This window comes from Periplaneta americana, chromosome 3, assembly GCF_040183065.1.
Source record: "Periplaneta americana isolate PAMFEO1 chromosome 3, P.americana_PAMFEO1_priV1, whole genome shotgun sequence".
NCBI lineage: Eukaryota > Metazoa > Arthropoda > Insecta > Blattodea > Blattidae > Periplaneta > Periplaneta americana.
The window spans coordinates 95,946,328-95,971,842 of NC_091119.1; the positions used below are offsets into that span (position 1 = coordinate 95,946,328).

Sequence of the window (25,515 nt, forward strand, 5' to 3'; positions counted from 1 at the left end):
CAATACAATACAATAATTATTATTTTCCCATTTTTATTGTAATGATCTGTGTTGTCATAAGTGAAGGTTCGGTGTTGTGCTGGCCACGTGTAATGGTAATTCCATTATGTCTGCCTAAAATTCTAAGGAATGGGCCAAGGATGAAACTTCAATAGGGTTATAAAGACACTCGATTCGTACTTAATTGTTAGTCATTCAAATATTTCCAATGCACTTAACAGTTCGGTTTTAAAACATGATTTAAATATTATTAGCTGTTTTGTTTTATGTAGTTATGAAAACTATTACCTCAGTCTTATTTTCTTGTATTTTGAAAAGGACACAGGAGAACGGAAAAACAAAGATTTGGAGCCTAGGAATAATAGCTTGTGGTGAATGTGGCGAATATGAATATCAAAATATAGATTTGACCTATTTTAACACAAAAAGAATTTTGTAATGTAGTATAGGCTACGTTTAAATGAGCAAACATAAATTACTACATAAGTTCTTACAGTATGAGAAGCATGGTGATGACTATAGACAAATATTTTAGGTTGTGACTACTTCTCAGTTATGAAATTAGATTTTAGTGAAATGGTTAAATGCTATGCTATTTTATAATAAAATACCCATAATTTGTGTCAGAGAAAGAACAGTTATCTGAGTACATCTCAAGCCTGACTAGTAGTGTAATATGTAGCTAGTCGGTAATGTATGAAAGGGACTGGCCATCCTACCCAATTATCTCCTGGCCTAGTTGCCTCATAAGTGTTGTCTTCTTGGTATCACTTGTGAGGTTCAGACCTGTCTTCGAACAGTTGACTAAACAACAATTGTTTTCGTGTAATAAGTGTAACTACTTCATAGAAAGTTGTCAAAGTATATAATTTAATATGCTATCAATCATATTAAATTTGTGTTACATTACTATTTTATTACCCAGATTCTGAATTAAAGATTATAATTCAATGTTATGGGCAGTTATTCACAACGTGTTGTTACATGTGCATCTAAACTTTTATTTCTTCTTTGTATGTATGATATCCCAATATATTTTCTTTTAATGGAATAGAGAAACTAGCTTTGAATGACAGTTCAGAGAAATAACAAAAACTTATTGGGAATGTGTACTGACATATAATTTCATGTTACTTCTGGCGTTATTTCATGAATTCGTTTCGTACCTCTAGTAGATAGTATGCGTCAATACTAAACTTTAAGTTACCTGCCGCAACACAAGAAGTGAGACACAGCAAGTACTAATGAAAAGGAAATGGATCTTCACTTTATCGTAGGGAATCGAACTCGGGACCAATGGATTTGAAACCATGTGTTAGGTCAGTAACATTTCACACTGTTACGCCAATTTATTTTCGATACACTTTAAAGAAATTCTATATTGATTTTATTAAAATCTAATACTGGAAGCATTTTACAACTTAAATTTCGAATGCAAGAGTCCAATAGTTGATATTTAAATTACTTCAGCAAAATACTAGATTGTCTTGTTATTATTATTATTTTTTTTTCATAAGTTTCCTACATTGTGAAATTTATTTAAGAAAAAATACGTGCTTATGATGTGATGTGAAACTCAAGTATAAAAATTTTCTAGAAGCCTAAAGATGAGTGAGGCACAGGATGTTTCTTAACAGTTTCATGATTCCAATAACACTGGTCTTTATCTCCTTTCTCAATTTAACTGAACAAATGGAAAGAAATGGCTTCATTTTTGCAGTTGTTCCCTGAATTGCATCGTTTAAGATTGTCATATTTTCTCCATTGTATCATTGATGTCGTCCTTGTGGCCTAGCGCTTACAATGCTAGCCATTGGATAGAAAGTTCGCGAGTTCAAACCGAACCAAGGACGACAAAATTCTTTGCATGGCTTTCTCTGGGAGGTAAGTAAATGCCACTGGTGTAGCTCAGTTGGCTGAGGTGTTTGCTTGCCGATCTGGAGTTACGCTCGGGCGTGGGTTCGATTCCCGCTTAAGCTGATTACCCAGTTGGGTTTTTTCCGAGGTTTTCCCTAACTGTAAGACTAATATCAGTTAATCTATGGCGAATCCTCAGTCTCATCTCGCTATCATCAATCCCATCGACGCTAAATAACCCAGTAGTTGATACAGCGTCGTTAAATAACTAAAAACAACTTTTACTGAGGTGTAGAGTTATGGCACATGAAAGAACCTGTCTCTAATGAGGGTTTCAGGCAAGATTTGTTAGCCATTCTCAGCTACTGAATTTTGTTGCAGAATTAGTTCTGCATTTGAAAGTCATTCAATAAAATGCTACTGCTACTACTACTATTGCTACCATTACCACTACCACCAACCTTACCACTACTACCACCACCACCACTACTGCTATTACTACTACTACTACTACTACTACTCCTGCTAATATTTGTCAATGCATGCCAATTTGGCAATGATGAGAGTACTCCGCATAGTGCTGTTCACATTAGCCTAAATTCCATATGTACGAATTCACCAGTCTGCGTGTATTACTAATCAGCAATGCAAAGAACATAGTGAACATCACTTATACACACAGAGAGCGCAAAAAATATGGCCGACAAATTTCGTGAGGCAGCTGGTTTCAAGGCGGGAGTCATCAATAAACCCTCTTTGACGATCCACTGATGTCCCTTTAATTTGGCAACCTGCTACACATTTCGAGAACTTTTTCTGTATGGCTACTTGCATAGTGTTATACACGAGGCATCAGTGAAACTGGTGCAAACTCCATTAAGAAAATGTCAAGTATGTTTGAATGAATCTGCCAGCCTATGGTGAGTTAGTGTGCAATGCATGAATTTAGGCTCATTATATTGAGTTTTAAAACTGTCGAGATGTTTGAGTGAGTCTGATAATCCATGCTGTGCCAGTGTGCAATACATGCATTCAGGGTGGTAGATTTCAGTTTTAAAAATGGCAAACATATCTCAGTGAGTCTACCTTACATGGTGCTCTGATGTGCAGTACATGTATGGCTGATAGATACCAGTTTGAAAATGTCAAGTATGTTTAATGGTACACTGGTGTGCAGTATATGTATTCAGACTTATATATACCAGTTTGAAAATATCAAGTATGTTTAATGAGTCCACCTTACATGGTTCACTGGTGTGGAATACATGTATTCAAGCTGATATATACCAGTCTGAAAATGTCAAGTATGTTTATTGAGTCCTCCTTACATGGTGCACTGGTGTGCAATACATGTATTCAGGCTGACATATACCAGTCTGAAAATGTCAAGTATGTTTATTGAGTCCTCCTTACATGGTACACTGGTGTGCAATACATGTATTCAGGCTGACATATACCAGTCTGAAAATGTCGAGTATGTTTATTGAGTCCTCCTTACATGGTTCACTGGTGTGCAATACATGTATTCAGGCTGACATATACCAGTCTGAAAATGTCAAGTATGTTTATTGAGTAATCCTTACATGGTGCACTAGTGCGCAATACATGTATTCAGGCTGACATATACCAGTCTGAAAATGTCGAGTATGTTTATTGAGTCCTCCTTACATGGTTCACTGGTGTGCAATACATGTATTCAGGCTGACATATACCAGTCTGAAAATGTCAAGTATGTTTATTGAGTAATCCTTACATGGTGCACTGGTGCGCAATACATGTATTCAGGCTGACATATACCAGTCTGAAAATGTCAAGTATGTTTATTGAGTCCTCCTTACATGGTTCACGGGTGTGCAATACATGTATTCAGGCTGACATATACCAGTCTGAAAATGTCAAGTATGTTTATTGAGTCCTCCTTACATGGTTCATGGGTGTGCAATACATGTATTCAGGCTGACATATACCAGTCTGAAAATGTCAAGTATGTTTATTGAGTCCTCCTTACATGGTTCACGGGTGTGCAATACATGTATTCAGGCTGACATATACCAGTCTGAAAATGTCAAGTATGTTTAATGAGTCCACCTTACATGGTTCACTGGTGTGGAATACATGTATTCAGGCTCATATATACCAGTCTGAAAATGTCAAGTATATTTATTGAGTCCTCCTTACATGGTGCACTGGTGTGCAATACATGTATTCAGGCTGACATATACCAGTCTGAAAATGTCAAGTATGTTTAATGAGTCCTCCTTGCATGGTTCACTGGTGTGCAATACATGTATTCAGGCTGACATATACCAGTCTGAAAATGTCAAGTATGTTTATTGAGTCCTCCTTACATGGTTCACTGGTGTGCAATACATGTATTCAGGCTGACATATACCAGTCTGAAAATGTCAAGTATGTTTATTGAGTCCTCCTTACATGGTGCACTGGTGTGCAATACATGTATTCAGGCTGACATATACCAGTCTGAAAATGTCAAGTATGTTTATTAAGTCCTCCTTACATGGTTCACTGGTGTGCAATACATGTATTCAGGTTGATTATGTTTAATGTGTTCGACTTACATGGTGTGCTGGTGTGCAATACATGTATTCAGGTTGATATATACCAGTCTGAAAATGTCAAGTATGTTTAATGAGTCCACCTTACATGGTTCACTGGTGTGCAATATATGTATTCAGGCTGACATATACCAGTCTGAAAATGTCAAGTATGTTTATTAAGTCCTCCTTACATGGTTCACTGGTGTGCAATACATGTATTCAGGTTGATTATGTTTAATGTGTTCGACTTACATGGTGTGCTGGTGTGCAATACATGTATTCAGGTTGATATATACCAGTCTGAAAATGTCAAGTATGTTTAATGTGTTCGACTTACATGGTGTGCTGGTGTGCAATACATGTATTTAGGCTGATATATACCAGTCTGAAAATGTCAAGTATGTTTAATGTGTTTGCTTTACGTGGTGCAGTACATGTATTCAGACTGACAGACACCAGTTTGAAAATGCCAAGTATGTTTAATGAACCCGCTTTACATGGTGCGTTGGTGTGCAGTACATGTATTCAGACTGATAGACACCAGTTTGAAAATGTCAAGTATGTTTAATGAACCTGCCTTACATGGTGCGCTGGTGTGCAGTACATGTATTCAGGCTGATATATAGCACTCTGAAAGTGTCAAGTGTGTTTAATGTGTTCGCCTTACATGGTGCAGCGCATGTATTCAGACTGATAGACACCAGTTTGAAAATGTCAAGTACCGTATGTTTAATGAGTCCTCCTTACATGGAACTATTAAGGAGGGTTTTGTGCGTAGAACTTAATTGCGTTTAGCTTTCTAAATCAAGACGACAGGAACATCAGATTACACTAATGACCTGTCAATCATAGCTTAAAAGTTTACCGCACCAAATAATATACAGATTTTGTGCTACGCAGACTTCACAAGGCAGTTATATTTCTTTCACCACTCTATAATTTTTAATCTGTTCGACTAATCGATTTAAACACATTTGATCAGTTAATCGAATTTTAGAATTACCTACTCAGTTAATCAATTCGATTAATGGATTAAATCGATAGCTTTACTAAATTCCGTGATGATAAGTAGGTCTATATGATAAATGTGAGAATGTACTCATTCTGAGTTTGTGTCGGAACAAACACTTAAACCCAAAATATTGAGTCGTTAAAAACGTTCTTTTGAAAGGAGTCAGTCTTCCAAATTTGATGCTTGTACATGTCCTAAATAATGATTATATTGAAGCTTCTTTTTAAACATTTATTTTCCTTTTATATGTCAGACGGATTAGCAATGGTGGACAGAAAAACTCCCAGTTGCTACAATTTTTGACTGAAATACGGGAGCTCAAGACAGCACATTAACTTTACATAAAATATGCATCTTTTCTGAAATAAAATGGAAAGAAATGCAGATATTACCAATTATGTAAACACTTCAATGAGGCATGCAATTTTTAATATGCTGCTCTTATTAATGTCAACTATGGTGAACAATCTCCCATATGGTTTATGTCATTTACTTTCAGTATTTGTATATAGTACCTACAGTAATGGCATCTAGAACCAATATTTTCTCTTTACATAGGCCTACCATTTTTTTGGTTCGTGCTGTAAACTAAAATCCATAGGTTATTAAGTTGAAGATTTATCAAGAATAGATTAGAGTATGGGAGAGTCGGGTAGTATCGGACATCGGGTAATATCGGACAGTGCGTTTCTTTCATCTACCACCATATGGTAGTACCTGAATGACATGGTTACGTTTCTCTATGCGACATCACAGAAACGTAACCATGTCAATCAGGTACTATCATCATGTGGTAGATGAAAGAAACTCACTGTCCGATATTACCCGATGTCCGATACTACCCGACTCTCCCCTAATCATAAAACACTCGAATGAGATTTCTTGACGAAAAAAAAAAAAAAAAAGAAAAGACTAATATGTTATTACTCACATCAGAAACTCCTTGTCCATGAAGAAAAAGAAATATTCACGCATTGCTATTAAATATTTATTTCTTTTTAGTGCCTGAACCCTTGACAATTTCACAGTGCGTCACTCCCATATGCCGTTTTTGCCCCAAGCGGCACAAATTCAAGAAATAATTTTATCTTACGTAATCGAATTCAAATAAATTGTCCTATATCAAAGACTCAGAAGCATATTCGGTTGTGGATTAGTTGGTTCAGAGTGCATGCATTCTTTGTTAAGAATCAGTCGACAGTGACGCATTGTGGTAAATTACCTAACTCTGAATTACCAATAACAGAATTTCTCGGATAAATTTTACTCGTAGGACAGTGAAATTCGGTCCATCTTTAGTTCATACGCAGCCCATATACATACAGTGTCGTTTGTGTGCGTGGTATATTGTCGACTGTCGTGAACTAATAAGTTTAGGCGTTGTTCTGAGTTGTGTTTTAGCATTTTCTTATCACAGGAAGTATAACTAGAAAGTATTTTAATGCTGTAAAGATTAATTGTGGAGATTTTCACGCAAATACGTGACACATCTGACACCAAAAATGTGTATTTTGGTATTCCTTCTGTCTCTCTGTGTAAAGTGATTTCTCCTGAAATATTAGACAGATTTTGTACATATTTTGTTCATTATCTACGACTGAATTCAACCGGAAAAGCTACACACAAAATATAATACTTTTATTAAAAATTAAGTGGTCTGTTTTGAAAACAAAAGTACAAATGGTGATTTACACGAATTAGACTGTGCTGTTTTTTTTATTTAATCTTTTAATCTCTTGCATGCAAAAATTAAAATGGCAAATGTAATGGTATAAGGCATAAACAGTGCTTCTCTAAATCGCTTTGTGTCATATTAATTCGATCTTAATTTTATTATATCCCACTCAGAAACTTATTCAGACGAAAACTTTAAGGCTTGAAAGTATCAGCTACAGGATTTTTTTTTTTTTTTTCAGAATTAACATAAGGTAACGGATATACAGAAAGTTTTCTAGATTAATATTAATGTTATTAGACTATAGAATTGCTTCTGCAATTTAGATTTTCTTCAAACAAAAATTTTCGGTCTTAAATATATTGACACAAATTAAGTTACAAAACTAACGTACCGTAATCTTAGACTTTAGGAAAACATAATATTTTCGTGAAAACTTTAGTGTTCTGTAAAAGTTGTAAATGTGTTCTCAATATCTGTAGTTCCTTCCTGTCACAAAAAAATTCAGAAGACCACCTGTGGCCTGTATTTAAGAGCATTATTTTAAATGATACTTTCGCCGTGCTGGTTCGATGTTCATAATACATTATTGTTCGGCAAAGAGAGAATAATATGAATGCCCGTTCACTGTTGGATATTTTATGAAGTAAGTACTATGAGGATCTCACTATAAACCACTGATACATTTCCTTATTTCTACAAGATTAATGTAAAGGTATCTATTCCAGGCCATGAAGCATCATAGGATGGCGGAAGGTTAAGGTTCCCAGCTTTCCTAGACAATCAACATTAGTAGCCTAACAGTAGGAATATCAGTCCTACGTGCTAGTCGCCTTTATCCCAAGGAAATACTTCTGGTACTCAATTTGTTAGAGGCTGAGTAAACCCAGGGACATACGTAGTGCGGCCAGAATTATTATTTTTTTAGTCGATCATTTAACGAGGCTATATCAGCTACTTGGTTATTTAGCGTCGAAGGGATTGGTGATAGGGAGATGAGGCCAGGATTTGCCATGGATTACCTGATATTTGTCTTACGATTGGGGAAAACCTCGAAAAAAACCTAAGCGGGAATCGAACCCACGCCCGAGCGCAACTCCGGATCGGCAGGCAAGCGCCTCAGCCGACTGAGCTACGCCAGTGGCATTGGAATGATTAGATCAATGGAAAAAATCCATGATCTCATCGGGAATCGAATCCGCGATCTTCCGGCTTGCAGTGCAATGTCTTCACCACGACGCTACCGCGTGCTGTCGCTGTTTCTGTTACTTACTTTTAGAGACCCCGGAGATTCATTGCCGCCCTCACATAAGCCATCGATCCCTATCCTGAGCAAAATTAATCCAGTTCCTACCATCTTATTCCACCTACCTCATATCCATTTTTATATTATCTTCCCATCTACGTCTCGGGCTCCCCAAAGATCTTTTTCTTTCCGGCCTTCCAACTAACATTCTATATGCATTTCTGGATTCGCCCATACGTGCTATATGCCCTGCCCATCTCAAACATCTGGATTTAATGCTCCTAATTATGTCAGATGAGGAATACAATGCATGCAGTTCTGCGTTGTGTAAATTTCTCCATTCTGCTATAATTTCATCCCTCTTAGTTCCAAAAATTTTTTTCTAAGATCTTATTCTTAAACACCCTTAACGTCCGTTCCTCTCTTAAAGTGAGAGTTCCAAGTTTCACAACCATATAGAAGATCCGGTAATATAATTGCTTTGTAAATTCTAACTTTCAGCTTTTTTGAGAGCAGACTGGATGACAAAAGCTTCTCAACCGAATAGTAAGAGGCATTTCCCATATTCCTTTGCAGTGGTCGTACCGTAGAATCAATTCCATGCCGAGGCTTATGTTGGGGTTTCGTAACAAGCTGTTTTCTTTACGGTGATGGATTGTTAGCCCTTCGTCTAAGCTAGGAGACCACCCCTTATCGGCTGTCCGCGACTGCTTATTCAATATATTCGCAGCTACCCTCCATATTTTGAGGCCGTCTCCTCTATACGCAACCTGAGAACGCGCCATGCCGTGGCTCTGTTTCTATACATTTTGAATATCGATTTTCGTAAATAGGAAAAATTTATTTTGCGGTGACTGCAATATGCGAGTAGCTATTTATGTAAATCTCCGCAAATTTAATTAAATGCATCCATTTAAGTCTTGAAGTTCATAATTTAAGAAAATATTTTACTTCATGGGGTTCTAACAATTCCTTTCGTGTGTAATGGGGAAAACGAAAGTTTATCTTTTATTTAGATGCGCAGTAAATAATTCCATTTGCATGTGTCATTTTTTAAAAGATATAAACAGAATCATTAACAACAATATGATGGATAGCTAAACTGTTTTGAGACTCATGAAACGTGTAGTGTATGAGAAAATATGGGTTGTCTTGACACCGTTTCTTTCAAGTAAGAAACCTTGCGGTCTAAGATTCATTGCGTCATTTATTTCAGTTATGTTCTACTTATCTATTTTATATATCCAATCGTCAAAGTGAATTTGTTTTCGTCTTCTCTTTGCCTCTTGAATATGTAGCTCTCTCAGCCACGCCTACTAACTTGGGGCTTCTGCACATACATTGCCGCCCACTGATATCGGGTAAGAGAAAAAAATCATACACGCGCTCCTCGCCATGAATTTATAGGCTATGTCATTTGTCAACATTGTCGTGTTTACAGACGACAGGTTAAGCTCAGCACCTAGAAGGCAAGTGTCTCTCCCACTTTTCGCCACGGCCTCCTTATGAATGTCATGGACACCTTAATGGTAAGAACGACGTGGCAGACGGAGCTTTTATTTGCTGTCATACACACATGTGCTTTTGGGAAGTACCGGTACTGCAGGAGGCGAGAATTTCACTAAAACAATCATTACCGGTTAATAATTCAACATTCTATTCTTACCGATTCAATGGAAAGAAAATACACAAGTAGCATTTTAGGCCCTTATTAAAAATTAGTACAATCGTTAATGTTGGAAAGTGGAAGAGCAGAGTATTTATTAACTACTAGCGAGTGTTTGCCCATGGCGGAGACGAAGGAGAGAACCTCTAGAACCTGCGTGGATGTATGTAGGTTTGTAGACACTGCCACGTTTGTGGGTAGGGTTCGTTTCGGCTAGGATACGAGGTCATGGTCGTCGTACTTTTCCCCGCCGTGTTGCAGTGGTCGAGTAAGTGATTGAACGGATGAGTGAATGAATGATTGCTTGCTCTCTAGATTGATTGATGAATGGGAACGGGGGGAAAACAAGTCTTAGATGCAACAAATGATGTAAGAGATAGATAATATGGAACATCATTAGTTTAGACGATAATACAGTTGCCGTGATGTAAAAGGAAATGTGAGCTTTTTGAGAAACATATCTTATATAAATTATTATATTTATTATATCGTAATACGTTTAGTTTCTTATTAATTCAGGGCATTTTGTCGCAACTATATGCTTTTTTGGACTGAAACTGAATTCCTCATGCGTGCCTTCCTTCAGTGCCAGTGTCGCGACTGCATATGCCCTCGATGGACAAGTCACTTCCGCTATCGGATCGGGGCCAGCTGGAATGTAGGGCGTGCGGCTGTCCTTGATCAGTAGATTTCCGCTATAGCTTTTACTTTTTTACTCTGGGAACCCATTTATCGAACTGGAAACCTTAAAATTTGAGACTTTCTGGCAGAATATTCCTTCCTAGATACCAAGTGCGCCCGCAGTATCAAATCTCAGTGATAGCAAGATGGTTAGAAAATTAGAGGAAATGGATAGACGAGGAGAGAGAAAATTTAACATGAAAAATAGCTAGTTCTGAAATCTAAATTACCTTGCGCACGCATTTATAGTTTAAAGTATACTTGAATTTTTACCGAGGGTTTGAGAAAACACATAGTCGAGTAGGTAGAGCGTAAAAAGTAAAAATCTCAGTGGTAGCAATTGCGAGGACGCCCTTGCTAGATACATCTACAAAGGAGTATTAAAGATCTCCATGGTTCAGTTTCTAAGACTGACTGTAGTGACCGTACTCACGAAAGTTTTCCTTGCCTTAGTCTCTCCAGCAAAAATCGGATTAATACAGATTCAGAATCATCCAAAAAGAGATAAAGGCTCTAAATGTAGCTCTACTTCGGATTAGAGGCAATTGTGGGTTCGAACGTTGTTTTTGTGTGATACGCTGAGACACCGACGTCGCTTGGACTTGTAATAGCTGCTTGCAATCCTTTGTTGTATGGTGATGCTAATGTATGGAAGTAATTATTTTACATTAGCAGAGGACTATTACCTATAGGTACTTTAAATCTGTAAGGTTTATTTATTTCGTATTAAAGTGAAAGTCAAGAAGAAAGTTGTTAAAGACGATTTCGAAGAAATATACTTTTTGTGTTATCTGTTTTAATGTTTCCGTTAAGTGCTATTGAGAGCGTTACATTTTATCTTAATATTTCCTGGGGAAGTAAAATTGCACATCCTTGTGATGACGAAGCCCGTCAACTTCTTCATAAATTTCATCAACACCTCGAGGTATTTTTTTTTTTCAGAATCACAATATATTTTCCCAATTGTGAAATTGTGTCAGTTTCATTTCAGCAACAGTACAACCAACCCATGACTTAAAAGTAGTGTACAAACAGAGATACCTACAGCTGAAGTTAGTTTTAGAGATTTCAGGAGAAAGGCCAGAGAGGGGAAACATAAATCCTGCTTGGAGTTTGAGGAATTGCAATGAATGTAGTTCGGCTGGAAGTTTGTTTCCGGTGATAATTATTTAGAACTTCCAGCAGCTCAGCATAACAGTGTGAAATCTCTTTGAGAGATTTTAAAACGCATCTTAAGATTTCTCCGAGTTTCGAAATGACTTCCAGATCCCATCATCATGAGTCGTTCACGCGAGACCTATGAATCGCCTACTTTATTGCATCCTTTGTGCCTGGGTACCCCAGTTGTGTGTGTAGCCCAACAGGATAGGCGACCTTGAATGTAGGATGATGTGACGTGATGATGAAACTTGTGAGTAGTTCCGAAACATCGGAAACATTAAATCTCAAAATGCTAATTTTTCTTTCATAATAAACTTGGCATGAACATGAGTTCAATTACTATTAATCGATGTTAGCTCACTGTGGTTAAAGAAAACACTTATTATTTAAATTAACTCTCAGTGTATTTTGATAAATATTGTTATTGATTGCTAATAGTTACATTTACTATCGAAGTATGTATCTTTAATTAATTTTAAAAGCAATTTATTTCATAATTTTTGTGATGAAATACTTTCAGCAATAATATACCAGTAATTTAAAGTTATGGTTTTCTTATGCTCACTTAAGGATTCAAAACATATCTGCAGAAGTGCAGGTTTAATTGATCTGATTGATGTAAAAATTTCTTTACAGCCTTTGTTAAAATTGAGATTATACCCTTTTGTTGTATCGTCCGTCTTTATTTCACGACATGCCGTGATTGCACCTGGAATTTTCACATACAGTAGTTCCTAAGGCTTAGAATTTCCAGAGGGGTGTTTTGCTTGGAATGGGAATCATACAGTACGAGTTTACCCGCAGTGTATTTTTATTAGTGAGATAATTTTTGTGAATATAATAATTTCGATTCTGTTCTGTCATTTTATGAAGGGAAATTTCTGACAGCATTAGAGGAGAGTATCATTTTGGAAAGTGTGGGATTCACTGCTGTAGATGAAGTCGTGTTTCTTGCTTCATAGAACATTGGACAGCAACCATTCCTATGATGGTGGTTCCGGGTCGCGACGTGGAACTTCGTGCGGATAACTTTCCACTGAACCACATCCATGAAATTGGGACATTGTAACAAGTTACGTAGGAGTCCTGACTTTATGCCACTTCTCACCGTATTGTATATCCAGTTGCTCCACTTGCGTCATTTTTAAATGTTCCAAGCAGCAGTTAATTTTTGTCAAAATCGTGTTCTGCCTTATCTGGGCTTTATATTATACCTCTAGGTCTACACCTGACTCACGGTTTTACTGTTATTCGGGAGTTTGAAAAATTAATAGGCTATAATAAATTGGGAATTGGGAATCGATAGGGAGAAGAGAGGGATGATAAACGAAAAAATAAACGAAGAGGTCATGCGGCGTTGGGTAAGGAACTACGTGAGCGCCAAGACAGATCTCACATTCGGAGAGCACTGTTCCTCTGGAAGAGCTTAAGGATAATTCGAAAGGAAAGGACTGAAGAAGGACGTCACCTGTTAGGTAAAGATAATGGGAGGGGATAAATCTAGAGCATTGGGCGCGAGGCTTCATAGCAGATGGTCCGGACCGCCACAAATGAAAGGCTCTGTAAAATAGGTTGGTTCCACTTTCTGGTGGAATTAATGTGTTCCTTGTTTTATACGTTAAAAAATATGCCCGACCTTTTAGTGCAAGAACGGTATGATTCCGAGCATTTGGTAATAAGTTACAGTGGAATTGGAGCCGAGCTTCCAATCATTTCGAGGCAGTTCCTGGAGCTGCATACGCCTACAGAGTGAACCGTAAATAGTGCCATTAATTTCAGGGGGCTATTCTTTGAGATATTTCAAACCAAAGTGTTTAATAAAATTTTGCTCGATTTTGCTTTCTTTACGAGATAAAAATTGTTTCATATGAACATAATATCATAACGTATTTTGGGAAATTCATTGATTTAATTTCCAATATGCTCAGTCATTTTAAGAGAGCAGTATATTATGGTAATGTATTATTGAAAGAATTTTAGTTCTGTCCTTTAAATGTGCAGAAATTTGATCCGAACAAATGTAACTTTTCGTTCTGCAAAGGAATTTTACAATGTTATATTTTTTCGGATCAGATTTCTGCACATTTAAAGGACAAAACTAAAATTCGTTCAATAATGCATAACCATAATACACTGATCGCCTAAAATGACCGAGCATATTGGGGATTAAACCAATGGCTTTCCCAAAACACACTATGAAATGCTTCATATAAAACAATTATCTCGAAAAAGAAGCAAAAAACGAGCAAAACTGTATTAAACTTTTTTTTTAAATATCTCAAAGAATAACTCTCTGATATTAATGTCCGATTCACCCTATATATATATATATATATATATATATATATATATATATATATATTACCCTGTATTACCCTGCTACATCTTGTGTTGTAGTTTATGATATTAATTGTGTGTTCAGTGCAAAACGTGGCTAATTATATCCAATTTTATTGCAAAAAGGAGATAGCTCCGTTATTTGTTTATGTTTTACCTCCTCTAAATTACTCATAATAAATGATTGAGTGATAAATTGAAACTTCTAGGTACCTAGGACATACTCTGAAAAAGGAAAGAAACTCAGTTAAAATTTAAAAATTTTATAGTGTTTTTGGTAGTTTTCCACAACTTCATAAAAGTGGAGCTACCTCGTTTTTGCAGGGAGCCGTTCAAATATGTTGTCCGTGATGTGTAGTTAGAAATGAATATGACAATCTTCACTAGCCTTGGGAATCGAACCCGGGCCTGCGTGAGTATTGAGCTTAATGCAAATTAAGAGTCGAATCACAAATCTATGGGAAGTTCGTGAAAGGAGTGTGCCGGCCAAGACTCTATGTTCCTAGAAGTGAATTTGTCGAATTTAGAAAAAGAAAGAATGGAAAGTGATTTTGAAGGCCCGTGTAAGTCCCAATTTTTGTCATAGTGCCTTTAGAAAACCACGGGCAGAGAATGTCTCAATTTAGGAGGCAACCTAATTACTATATGATTGACTTTAAGAAGCGTAGCGTGCTGATGCGATAGGCTGTGAGGGTATTGTTGTAGGGCAATGCGGGTAGTTACGTAATACAGTATAAAGGAAACAATGGAAACGAATCCTACCTTTTCGACACAAAAATGTAAGAGATAGTTCTAACTCTGTTGAGTCTTTAAACTTATTATTATTATTATTATTATTATTATTATTATTATTATCATCATCATCATCATATATATATATTTATATACAGTGCTTTTCTTTTGGAGAAAAAGGTGGCGGAACTCTGTGTAGAATATATTATAGTAGATTACTGTCCAGTGCACGAGGATTTTGTGATTTTTGACCTCCTTTTCGTTCACATTTATAAGGTTTTCAAGGCCAAAGCGGAATTCAAAGAAAAATGGTTAAAACGTAATTATTAACACATTTATTGGTTCCATAATGAAAAATGCAACAAAAAGGTGCGGGAACGCGCATTCCGCCAGAAAAAAAAAACACTGTATATATAATATTATTTCACTAACCGAAGGTCTTTGAATATACTGTAATACGTTTGTTAAGCTTCAGTAGAATGACCAGGCGGACACGTGTTTCATCTTCTAAGCAAATAACCAGAATCATCTTGCACATAATATATTATTATATATCCATTTTTCCTAGGAAGAACTTATAGGCTAAAGAAATAAATGCTTGTTGTAACTTAAATGCATCAACCCCCTTTTCACTTACCGTTATTTGAACCGAGTTTGAATCTGTAAGACTATAGACTCTGGGTACTATTCCAAGTATTGCAATTGGCTTACATTTCTTATGTAATAGGTCTTTCTACAACGCTAATCTCATCAGGTAGGCCTGATATTCATAATTACATTTTGGTAGCGCAATATCACCATAAGGATAAAAAAAGGAGAACAAATGCTGATATTGATCATGGTAATGAAGGTTAGTAGTGATGATATCTCGTAATCCAGTTTTGCACAATTCTCATGCTTTTACTCTGCATTTTAAACAGTACTTTTATGGTATGGTAGGCACACGATCAGACATCAGTTATCTTAAATTTTATAATATTTATATTCATCATCTATAAATTATAAATTAGTAAATAAATTCATTGTAATGCAACGAGGAAGTTACTTTGAATAATTCGGCAGGAAGTTAGAACTATTCGTTTTTTGTATTATGAGAACTCCCAGGTAGGCTGTTAGCAGACAGAGTCTAATAAAATTTCCCTGCGACTTTCTTTTTGGAAACAGAGAAGAAATTGAACATTCTCAAAAACTACATGCGCGGAGAGAAATCGAACCCCTGTCCTTAGCTCACGCACTGAGTGCAATTCACCGCACGTTGATTGCAAAATAATGAGGGATACGTAACTGTGCGGCTGTGCTCCTTTCGGTTCAGTCACCGTTATGTACAGTCAGGCTCATCACTTTGTAGGCTGATGTACCTTCACCGTTTTCACCAGTATTTAAACGTACTCCCACCCACTTGGCAACTTTTTCTCACGTGACTTTTGCCTTAGTTTTACTATCGCGTTCCCTTTCTCCTTCCTTCATTCATATACATGTAGTTCTAATTCTCATCTATTTTCCGAACCAAGTGTAGTTGATATTATCTTTCCGACATCCGTAAATATTTGCGTAGTCACACTTTCTGCATCAATCCCTTCCAAATATGTGGTAGTCCCCTTTGCTCAGTGAACTTCTCTGCAATCTACTTAAATTAATAAAGTTTCGATGAACCTTTTAGTTATGACGTTCTATTATACTAACTCACTGCGTTAAAGATCATGAGCTTTTTCAATGAAATTCTTGTTAGTTTTCTGGATGAGTAAAATTCTCGATTCTCAATAGTTTGTTCACTGAAATTATGGTTAATTTCATGACCGAGCAAAGTTTTCGTTAGTCCTCCTGGCTCAGTGAAGTTCTCGTTAATCCTTCTAGCTTAGTTAAGTTCTGGTTAGTCATTTTGATTCAAATATGTTCTCGCTAGTTCTTACGGCTCAGTGAAGTTCTTGTTAGACCCCCTGGTTCAGTGACGTTCTCGTTAGTCCTCCTAGTCCAAATAAGTTCTGGTTAGTCTCTTTGTCTCAGTGACGTTCTCGTTAGTCCTCCTAGTCCAGATAAGTTCTGATTAATCATTCTGTCTCAGTGACGTTGCTGTTAGTCCTTCTAGTCCAGTTAAGTTCTGATTAATCATTAGACTCATTCCTCATAACTTAGTGAAGTTCTCGTTAATCCTCCTGGCTCAGTTAATTTCTAGTTATCCATTCTGACTCATTGATGTTCTCTTGGTTCAGTGAAATTTTCGTTAGCCTTCCTGATCCAGTTAAGATTTTGTTAGTCATTCTGACTCAGTGACATTGTTGTTAGTCCTGCTGTCTCAATAAAGTTATGGTTACCATGCTTGACTCAGTGAAGTTCTTATTACATTTCTTAGCTCAATGAATTTTTCTCCTTAGTCCTCCGGCTCATTGAAGTTCTGATTATTCTCTTGGTTCAATGAAATATTCATTAATCTCTTGGTTCAGTCAAGTTCTTATTAGACCTATGGCTCAGTGAAGTTATTGTTAGTCCTCCAATGATCAAAATTCTCGTTTCTGAATTCAATGAAGTTTTCTTTAGTCTTCAAAGGGAAGTCAATGTTAAACCTCTGGCTCAATAAGTTCTCATTAATCCTGATTCGGGGGAATTTTCGTTGGTCATTCTAGCACAGTGGAGTTCTCATTAATCCTTCAGGCTCACTAAAAGTTCTCGTCAGTCATTCTAGCACAGTGAAGCTATCGTTAGTCCTCCTAACTCAGTGAAATTCTCGTTAGTCATTCTACCACAGTGAAGCTCTCTTAGTCCTCCTAACTCAATGAAGTTGTCGTTAGTCATTCTAGCACAATGAAGCTCTCTTAGTCCTCTTAACTCATTGAAATTCTCGTCAGTCATTCTAGCACAATGAAGCTCTCATTAGTCCTCCTAACTCAGTGAAGTTATCGTTATTCATTCTAGCACAGTGAAGCTCTCGTTAGTCCTTCTGATTCAGTGAAGTTCTCGTTAGTTATTCTAGCACAGTGAAGTTCTCATTAGCACTACTGGATCAGTCGGCTTGGGTAGCGTAGCCGATATAGCGCTGGCCTTCTGTGCTCGAGGTTGCGAGTTCGATCCCGGCCCAGGTCGATAGCATATAAGTGTGCTTAAATACGACAGGCTCATATCAGTAGATTTACTGGCATGTAAAATAACTCGTGCGGGACAAAATTCCGGCACACCGGCGACGCTTATATAACCTCGGCAGTTGCGAGCGTCGTTAAATAAACCATAATTTAAATAAACTACTGGATCAATGAAGTTCTCTTTAGTCACCTAGTTCGATGAAGTTCTCGTTAGTCCCCTGGATCAGTCCTTTGATGAGTCAAGTCTCGTCAGTCCCTTGACTAAAGTGAAGTTCTCGTTAGTTACTGTACCTATCTCATTGAGGTTATCTTTCGTCCTCATGGATCACTGAAATTCTAGCTAGTACTGTTGACTCAGTGAAGTTCGGACTAGTTCTCCTCATTCTCGTTAGTTTCTGTTCCAATGACTTTTCGTTCGTTCTCCCTTAGTGCTCGTCAGCCCTCGTCCCTTGTAGTTCCAATGAGTTCTTTTCACTTAGTGAAATTATCTTAGACTTTCCCTTTCATTGAAGTTCTCGTTAGTTATCACTCCGTAAAGTTCTCGTTAATCGTGTTTGCTTAGTGAAATTATCGTTAGCCTCTCTCTTTCGATAAAGTTATCGTTAGTTCTCTGTCCGTGGAGTTATTGTTAGTTCTTCTCGCTTAATAAAGTTATCGTTAGTATTTTCCTTTCACTGAAGTTCTCGTTAATTCATTTTTGCTGAGAGAAATTACTGTTAGTCTGTCTCGCTAGTCCTCTTTCCGTGGAATTGTTAGTCCTTGTCGGTTAATAAAGTTATCAGTGAAGTTCTAGTTAGTCCTTTTCTCTCAGTGAAATTTCTGTTAGTCTGTCTCGATGAATTTCTCGGTAGTCCTCTTTCCGTGGAGTTATTGTTAGTCCTTGTCAATTAATAAAGTTATCGTCAGTCTTTCTCTTTCAGTGACTCAATGAAATTCTCGTTAGTCCTCGCTTATCGACGTTCCTGTCAGTCCCCTGACAGAGCCTTTGCTCAGTGATGATCTCAGTAGGTCCCCTGAATCTGTTAAGTTCACAATGGACTGCCTGGCTCAAAGGAATTCTCGTTAGTCCGCCTGACTCACTAAGGAGTGTTGCGCGGCATAGGTCGCTTTACCGGTTCGTTGACTCGATCGTTGCCACTTGACAGTGAACTTGTTGAGCACCGGGCGACCTCCTGCCCACTGCCTCGCATTCCAAAAGGTAGTGCAAACGTACGCACGTAACATTCCTGACATATTTTTTTACCGGCGTTCTAGGATTAAAATAAAAAAAAAAAATGCATACAACTTTGGCAGTGTGGGTAATGTAAAGAATACATCAACTGAGCTACATAATTGTTGCTATGTATTGTTTTTAATTACTTTTTAATCTACATCGGACTAGTATGATTACGATGCTTTAGTAGACATTTCTTTAGGCATTAAGTATGGCACGAAATTTGAATTCCGCATATATGCTTTCGCGGTGAATTAGAGGCAGGCGGATAGAATTATATCTCTCTTGGTTTTGACTTTTGAAAGAGGTTGTGTGCTCAGCATCACGCTCCGGCCGCCATTTACCCCAGGAAGTACCTGATACTGAATTTCATAAGAGCATAAATAGATCCCGGAACTGTTATGGAAGTTTACAGCGAGATTAAAAATCCCGCTTTCACCTGACTTGAACCCTCTCGTAAGCATGAAAAAAAAAAACAACAAAACAAAACAAAAAACAAAATAAGGAGCACATACGTATGTTTCAAGGTATTGGTAAACTTGTTACTTGATACAATTCGGTAAAACAAATGCTTAAATTAAGACTACGTTTTCTTCCAAATTTCTTCCTGTTCGCCAGTTCATCTCACCGACTTCAATAGCCTCTGGATATCAAAGGTCGTTAAAAATCATTTTAGGGAAGGCAATGGCATGCTTCACTGTACACTTCACGGACCCGACCAACCCTGGCGAAACAGCGAACACGGAGACATCGGGCTGCTGCAGGCGCCCGCACTCTCGTCGAACCCGCCCACCAATACGGTACGCTACGTGCTCTTCTGCACTGAATCACTGCACTGCTTACCTGGCTAGTTCCTGTAGTGCGGCTGATGCGGCGACTGCACTGAGCGTGCGACGTGTTGCCCGTGTATATAGCCGGCCTACATCCTCGGAGAGACGTCGTCTAACCTACATTGCCCTCTCTTCTCCACCGTCACGGCCCCTCAGCGAGCGTTGACGAAGCGTCTAGAAATGGAAATCCTGTGATTTGGGCTCGTTGCAATTACGCACCTTTCATTTTCAAAAGCTCATCACTCTGGAGGACAACCTTTGCCTCCGTGCCCCTTAGTCTCCTCCGCTTAAAAACATTCTCCGGGAAAAAAAAAATAGTGAGAGCAGACGGTATCGGGGTTCGAACCCCTGAGCGTTCCATTACTTCCGTTACGTACGTAAGAAGTGAACTTCAATCTCTTGTTATTTCCGTATTTGAAGAGGCCTGGAACTGAAAAGCGAGGACCGATTTACTCGTAGTTCATTATAGACACTTCTGTGTTTGGATGTACCTACTGTACGCAATACCCGCATGTGATGAAACTGCCGGGAGTTTGTGAAATACCTATCAGAACTTAGAAAATTGTATATCAAAATTCAGAATAATGTGATATTCTGTTCTTATTTCATTCTACTAATATCATTCTTGTGCTATTACTACTACTACTGCTGCTACTGATGTTCTAAGAACTGGAAGAGTCCGGGTTCAAATTAGAACACTTCTATAAAGTTAAGTACATGGTCCTTCCTGAGCTAAAGGGCTGCCGGAGTGTGGTGTTGACCACATCACTTCGTCCTAGAAAGCACGAGAACTCTAGGCTTTTGCTTTCTTGCTGCTTATTGTTATGTACACGGACACTTTACTTCTACTATGACTTACAGTAATACTACTACTAATAATAGAGTATAATTATTATAACTACTACTACTTCTGCAATTACTAGACTACTAATAACATCACTACTCCTGCTGCTACTATTACTACTACCATCACTTCTGAAACTGCTACTACCATACTACTACTACTAGTACTACTACTGCAACTTGCTCTGATAGCACTACAACTGCAGCTGCTACTACTAGTACTAGTTTTGAAACTTCTACTACTTCCTAGTATTACTATTGCATCTAATAATATCACTAATGCAACTGCTGTTAATAATATCACTGCTACTACTACTGGAAATGCTATTACTGGTACTATTGTAACTACTACAAACAGTACCACTATTACTTCTGCTACTACTACTACTACTACTACTACTACTACTAGTAATATTTCTTAAACTTCTACTACTACGTATTGCTACTGTAACTGGTACTAATGTCAGTGCTGCTACTATTACTGCTACTTGCAACTACTACAACTGCTACCACTACTACTGCAACTAAAACTTCTACTACTGCTGCTACTACACCACTAATACTGCAATTACTATTCTGCTACTACTAGTAATAGTTTTGAAATTTCTATACTTACTACTACATCTAATATCACTAATGCAACTTCTACTACTGCTTCTGCAACTGCTGCTAATAGTATCACTGCTACTACTACTACTATTACTACTACTTCTGGAACTGCTACTGTAACTGGTACTAATTCAATGCTGCCACTATTACTGCTGCTTGCAATTACTACAACTGCTGCCACTATTACTGTAACTAAAACTTCTACTACTGCTGCTAATATACCACTAATACTGAAACTACTACTACTTTTATCACTAATGCTGCAATTACTACTGCAACTGTTAGGCTACTACTACTAACACTACTATTACTTTCTTACTTATACTGCTACAACTACTGCTTTTGTAATTGCTACTGGTATTATTACGCTACTTCTCTGATACTACTACTACTAGTAATATTTCTGAAATTGTTATTACTACTACAACTGCATCTGATACTAACGCTACTGCTGCTACTATTACTGCTACTACAACTACTACTACTTTCTTAAAATTGTGTTTTATTTAACGACACTCGCAACTGCCGAGGTTATATTAGCGTCGCTAGTGTGCCGGAATTTTATCCTGTAGGAATTCTTTTACATGTCAGTAAATCTATTGATATAAGCCTGTCGGATTTAAACACAATTAAATTCCATCGACCTGGGTCGGGATCGAACCCGCAACCGCGGGTACAGAAAGCCAGCACTGTACCGATTATACCACTCAGGCCGACTACTACTTTCTTACACTGCTGCTACTTCTTTTGCTACTGTTACTGCGGCTGTTACTACTTCTGCTACTGCTGCAACTGCAGTTATAAATATGTGATTTTAGCCTTGTACGGCGATTGTATTAAATTTAATAAGAATTGTTGTTTTATATTCATACGGTTAAAAGACAAAATAATTCTTCTGCTACTAGTGCACTTGCTAACGCTCATATATCTTCCGTTTGACCTTCTCCATTCTTCTCTGTCGTGCCATAGATCATCTTCGAAATTCCATGCTGTCATCACTGCTGTTATCCCATCTCGCCAGGTAGTTCTTGGTCTTCCCCTCTTCCTTTTTCTTTCTGGTATTCACACGAATACACTTGTGTTTTGTATAAATCAATTATGAGAATCAGTGGCGTACACAGAATTTTGTCAAGGGAGGGTTATTATTAAAATTGTTTATAATTTATATTATCGGTATTTTAAATTTTGTGTACCGGTATTATTGTTACTTAGACAACTGTCCAAAGGCAGTCTGAATCTAACAAGTGACACCAAGAAGGCACCACTTATGAGGCAACTAGGACAGGAGATAATGAGGTAGGGTGACCAGTTCCTTTCTCTCTCCATTGCATACATCGCCGACTAGATACATATTACACTAGTCAGACTTCAGATACATACAAACAATTGTTCTTCCTCTGACACATATCGTCAAGTGAGATGTACTGTCTGATAATACAAGTAGATGTACATATCAGCCAGAACCTCAATCAGAAGATAGTATCGGTATTATTAATATTATTATTATTATTATTATTATTTTATTTTTATGTTACGGTATACTTATTAATATTATATTCATGAATAGTCTTATAAAATCTTTGAAACGTAATATTTTCACAGTCATCCTATTTTTAACATATTTTAACTTCTGTTTAATTTTGTATAATAAAAAATGCTTGTGTCATTATTACACTTACACAATAATCATTTATATATATATTTAATCAACAGTTATTTGTATATTATTATAGGAAAGATACTTTACTTTAGAAAACAAGAAAATACATGGAAACGATCAAATATATTGAAATAAACTAGCCGTACCCGTGCGCTCCGCTGCACCCATTAGAAATAAATATAAAGTAATTACATAATTAAAGTAGGACATTTGATCCAGGGAACATTCGTGTTTGATACAAGGATAAATCGTTTAATATGTCACTTAATTTAAATTGCATCCAAATAATTAAAATGCGACCATTTTGGTCCAGAGACACTCATTTGGTGCAATGACAAGTTCTTTAACATGTTTCTTAATTTTTATTACATGCAACCATAGTTTAATGAAGATTGACATCGTTTAGATTTAATGTGTATATTTTATTTTACTTGTTATAGGTTTCCATTGAAATATGGTAATAACTTAATTTTAACCCTTGTTTTCTACGTATTCAGTAAATGGCGCTTGGCCCACTATGGTTCTGAACCCTTCAAATAGCTCAAATTATTGGAGCACAATACCACATCACACATTGGACAGTTTTTGGACTCATGTTCGGTGCCCGTGGCACGATCCCACGTGAAACTTTAAATCAACTTAAACAATATAACATTTCTGATGCAACGATTGATGCCATAGGATCTCACGTGTTAAAATCATCCTTAGCTATAATTAGTAATCATTTGTACCCAACAAAATTTTTATTGTAAATGATTTCCTATGTTTTCTTATCTTAATGTTTTTTTTTCTTTCCAAGTGTCACAAAATTGTTTTGTTTACTTATTATTATTCTTTATGAATTGATTAGTAGGCCGATCTATCGAACCCTTATTTAGGGTGGCTTTTGTTTATACAAATTATCTACATATATTATATTATATTATATTATATTATATTATATTATATTATATTATATTATATTATATTATATTATATCAGAAGTTACTGTAATAACATTATAGCATTATGTCCATCTAGAGAAACTACACTTTCCAATGGTGAAATAATAATTAATTATACAAATCGGTTAATTTAGCTTCCGATATTACTTCATACAAACACAGAAACATTCTCTGTAGGCTATGTTTCATAGCTTTCGATTGTTGCTGTCCAAGGCCCCTTATAGACGAAGTCATTTGTTTTTTAATTCATTACACGGCCTTAGATGGCAGTTATTTTAATTTTAAAACTCATTTATCTCATTAAATATCAGTCCTATCAAAATTTTTCAAGGAATAAAACTTATCGGACATTATTTTTAAAGAAACTTTTGTTATGTAACATTTTTCACAAAAATCAATAATAAGCGAGATATTTCAATTTATTTAATTCAGGTCCTCTTATAACCCCCCTTTTAAATGTATTTTGAATGACATATAGCCTAAAATCTAAGTTACAACGAACTTAATTTATATTCCAATTTTCATCGAAATCCGTTCAGCCATTATCGCGTGAAAAGGTAACAAACATACATACAGACAGACAGACATAGAAACAAAAATTTCAAAAAAGCTATTTTCGGTTTCAGAGTGGTTAATTATATATGTTAGGACCAATTATTTTTGGAAAATCGAAAATTACCAGAAAAATTTCGGATACAGATTTATTATTAGTATAGATGTAATTATAAACACAATAATGGAACATCGAACGTCCAAGGATGAATAATGAAACTGGCATGATGAATATATTGAAGGAGGAATGGGAGGAATAGGCCTTAGGTCGATGTAAATTTTGTTACTCTGATAGTGAACAATTAGAGAAGGGAAAACGATTATGGATAAAAACTCAAATCTAAATGTCATTTTTTTTTAGTTCAAGGGGGGGGGGGTTTCTGACTCTGTAACCCCCCCCCTTGCGTACGCTCCTGACGGCTATTGAAATATCAATACAATACGAAAAAGAACTTCACATAATATTTCTGGATTTAGTCCCGCGCCGTGGCGTCGTGGTCTAAGGCATCCTGCCTAGGATCCGAGTTACGGAATGCGGGCTTGTTCGAGTCCTCAAGGGGGAAGAAATTTTCTCATGAAATTTCGGCCAGTGTATGAGACCGTTGTCCACCCAGCATCGTGATGCACTTGGGGAGCTACAATAGGTACCGAAATCCGGTTAAGAAAGCCAGCTATAATGGCGAGGGGATCATCGTGTTAACCTCACGATATCTCCATTCTGGTTGGATGATCGTCCACCTCTGCTTCGGCATGTGTACGTGAGGCCAACAGCCGGCTGGTCGGTCATAGTCCTTCATGGGCTGTCGTGTCTCGGATTTTTATTACTTCTGGATTTAGAAAACCACGTGACAGTATTCCAGTTGTA

The 25,515-nt window shown here is 37.0% G+C and overlaps 1 protein-coding gene across 2 annotated transcripts in view; it reads right to left on the reverse strand.

Moving 5' to 3' along the window:
- LOC138696282 (uncharacterized) overlaps positions 1-25,515 on the reverse strand; it is a 145,816-nt gene that overhangs the window by 3,752 nt on the left and 116,549 nt on the right. The window contains exon 1 of one of the 2 annotated variants that reach the window (XM_069821019.1): positions 20,056-20,203. The exons of the other annotated variant lie outside the window; for it this stretch is intronic. The gene's annotated coding sequence lies outside the window, so the exon portion shown is untranslated. Of the gene's footprint in view, positions 1-20,055; positions 20,204-25,515 lie in introns of those variants that run through there. 2 annotated transcript variants of the gene reach the window in all.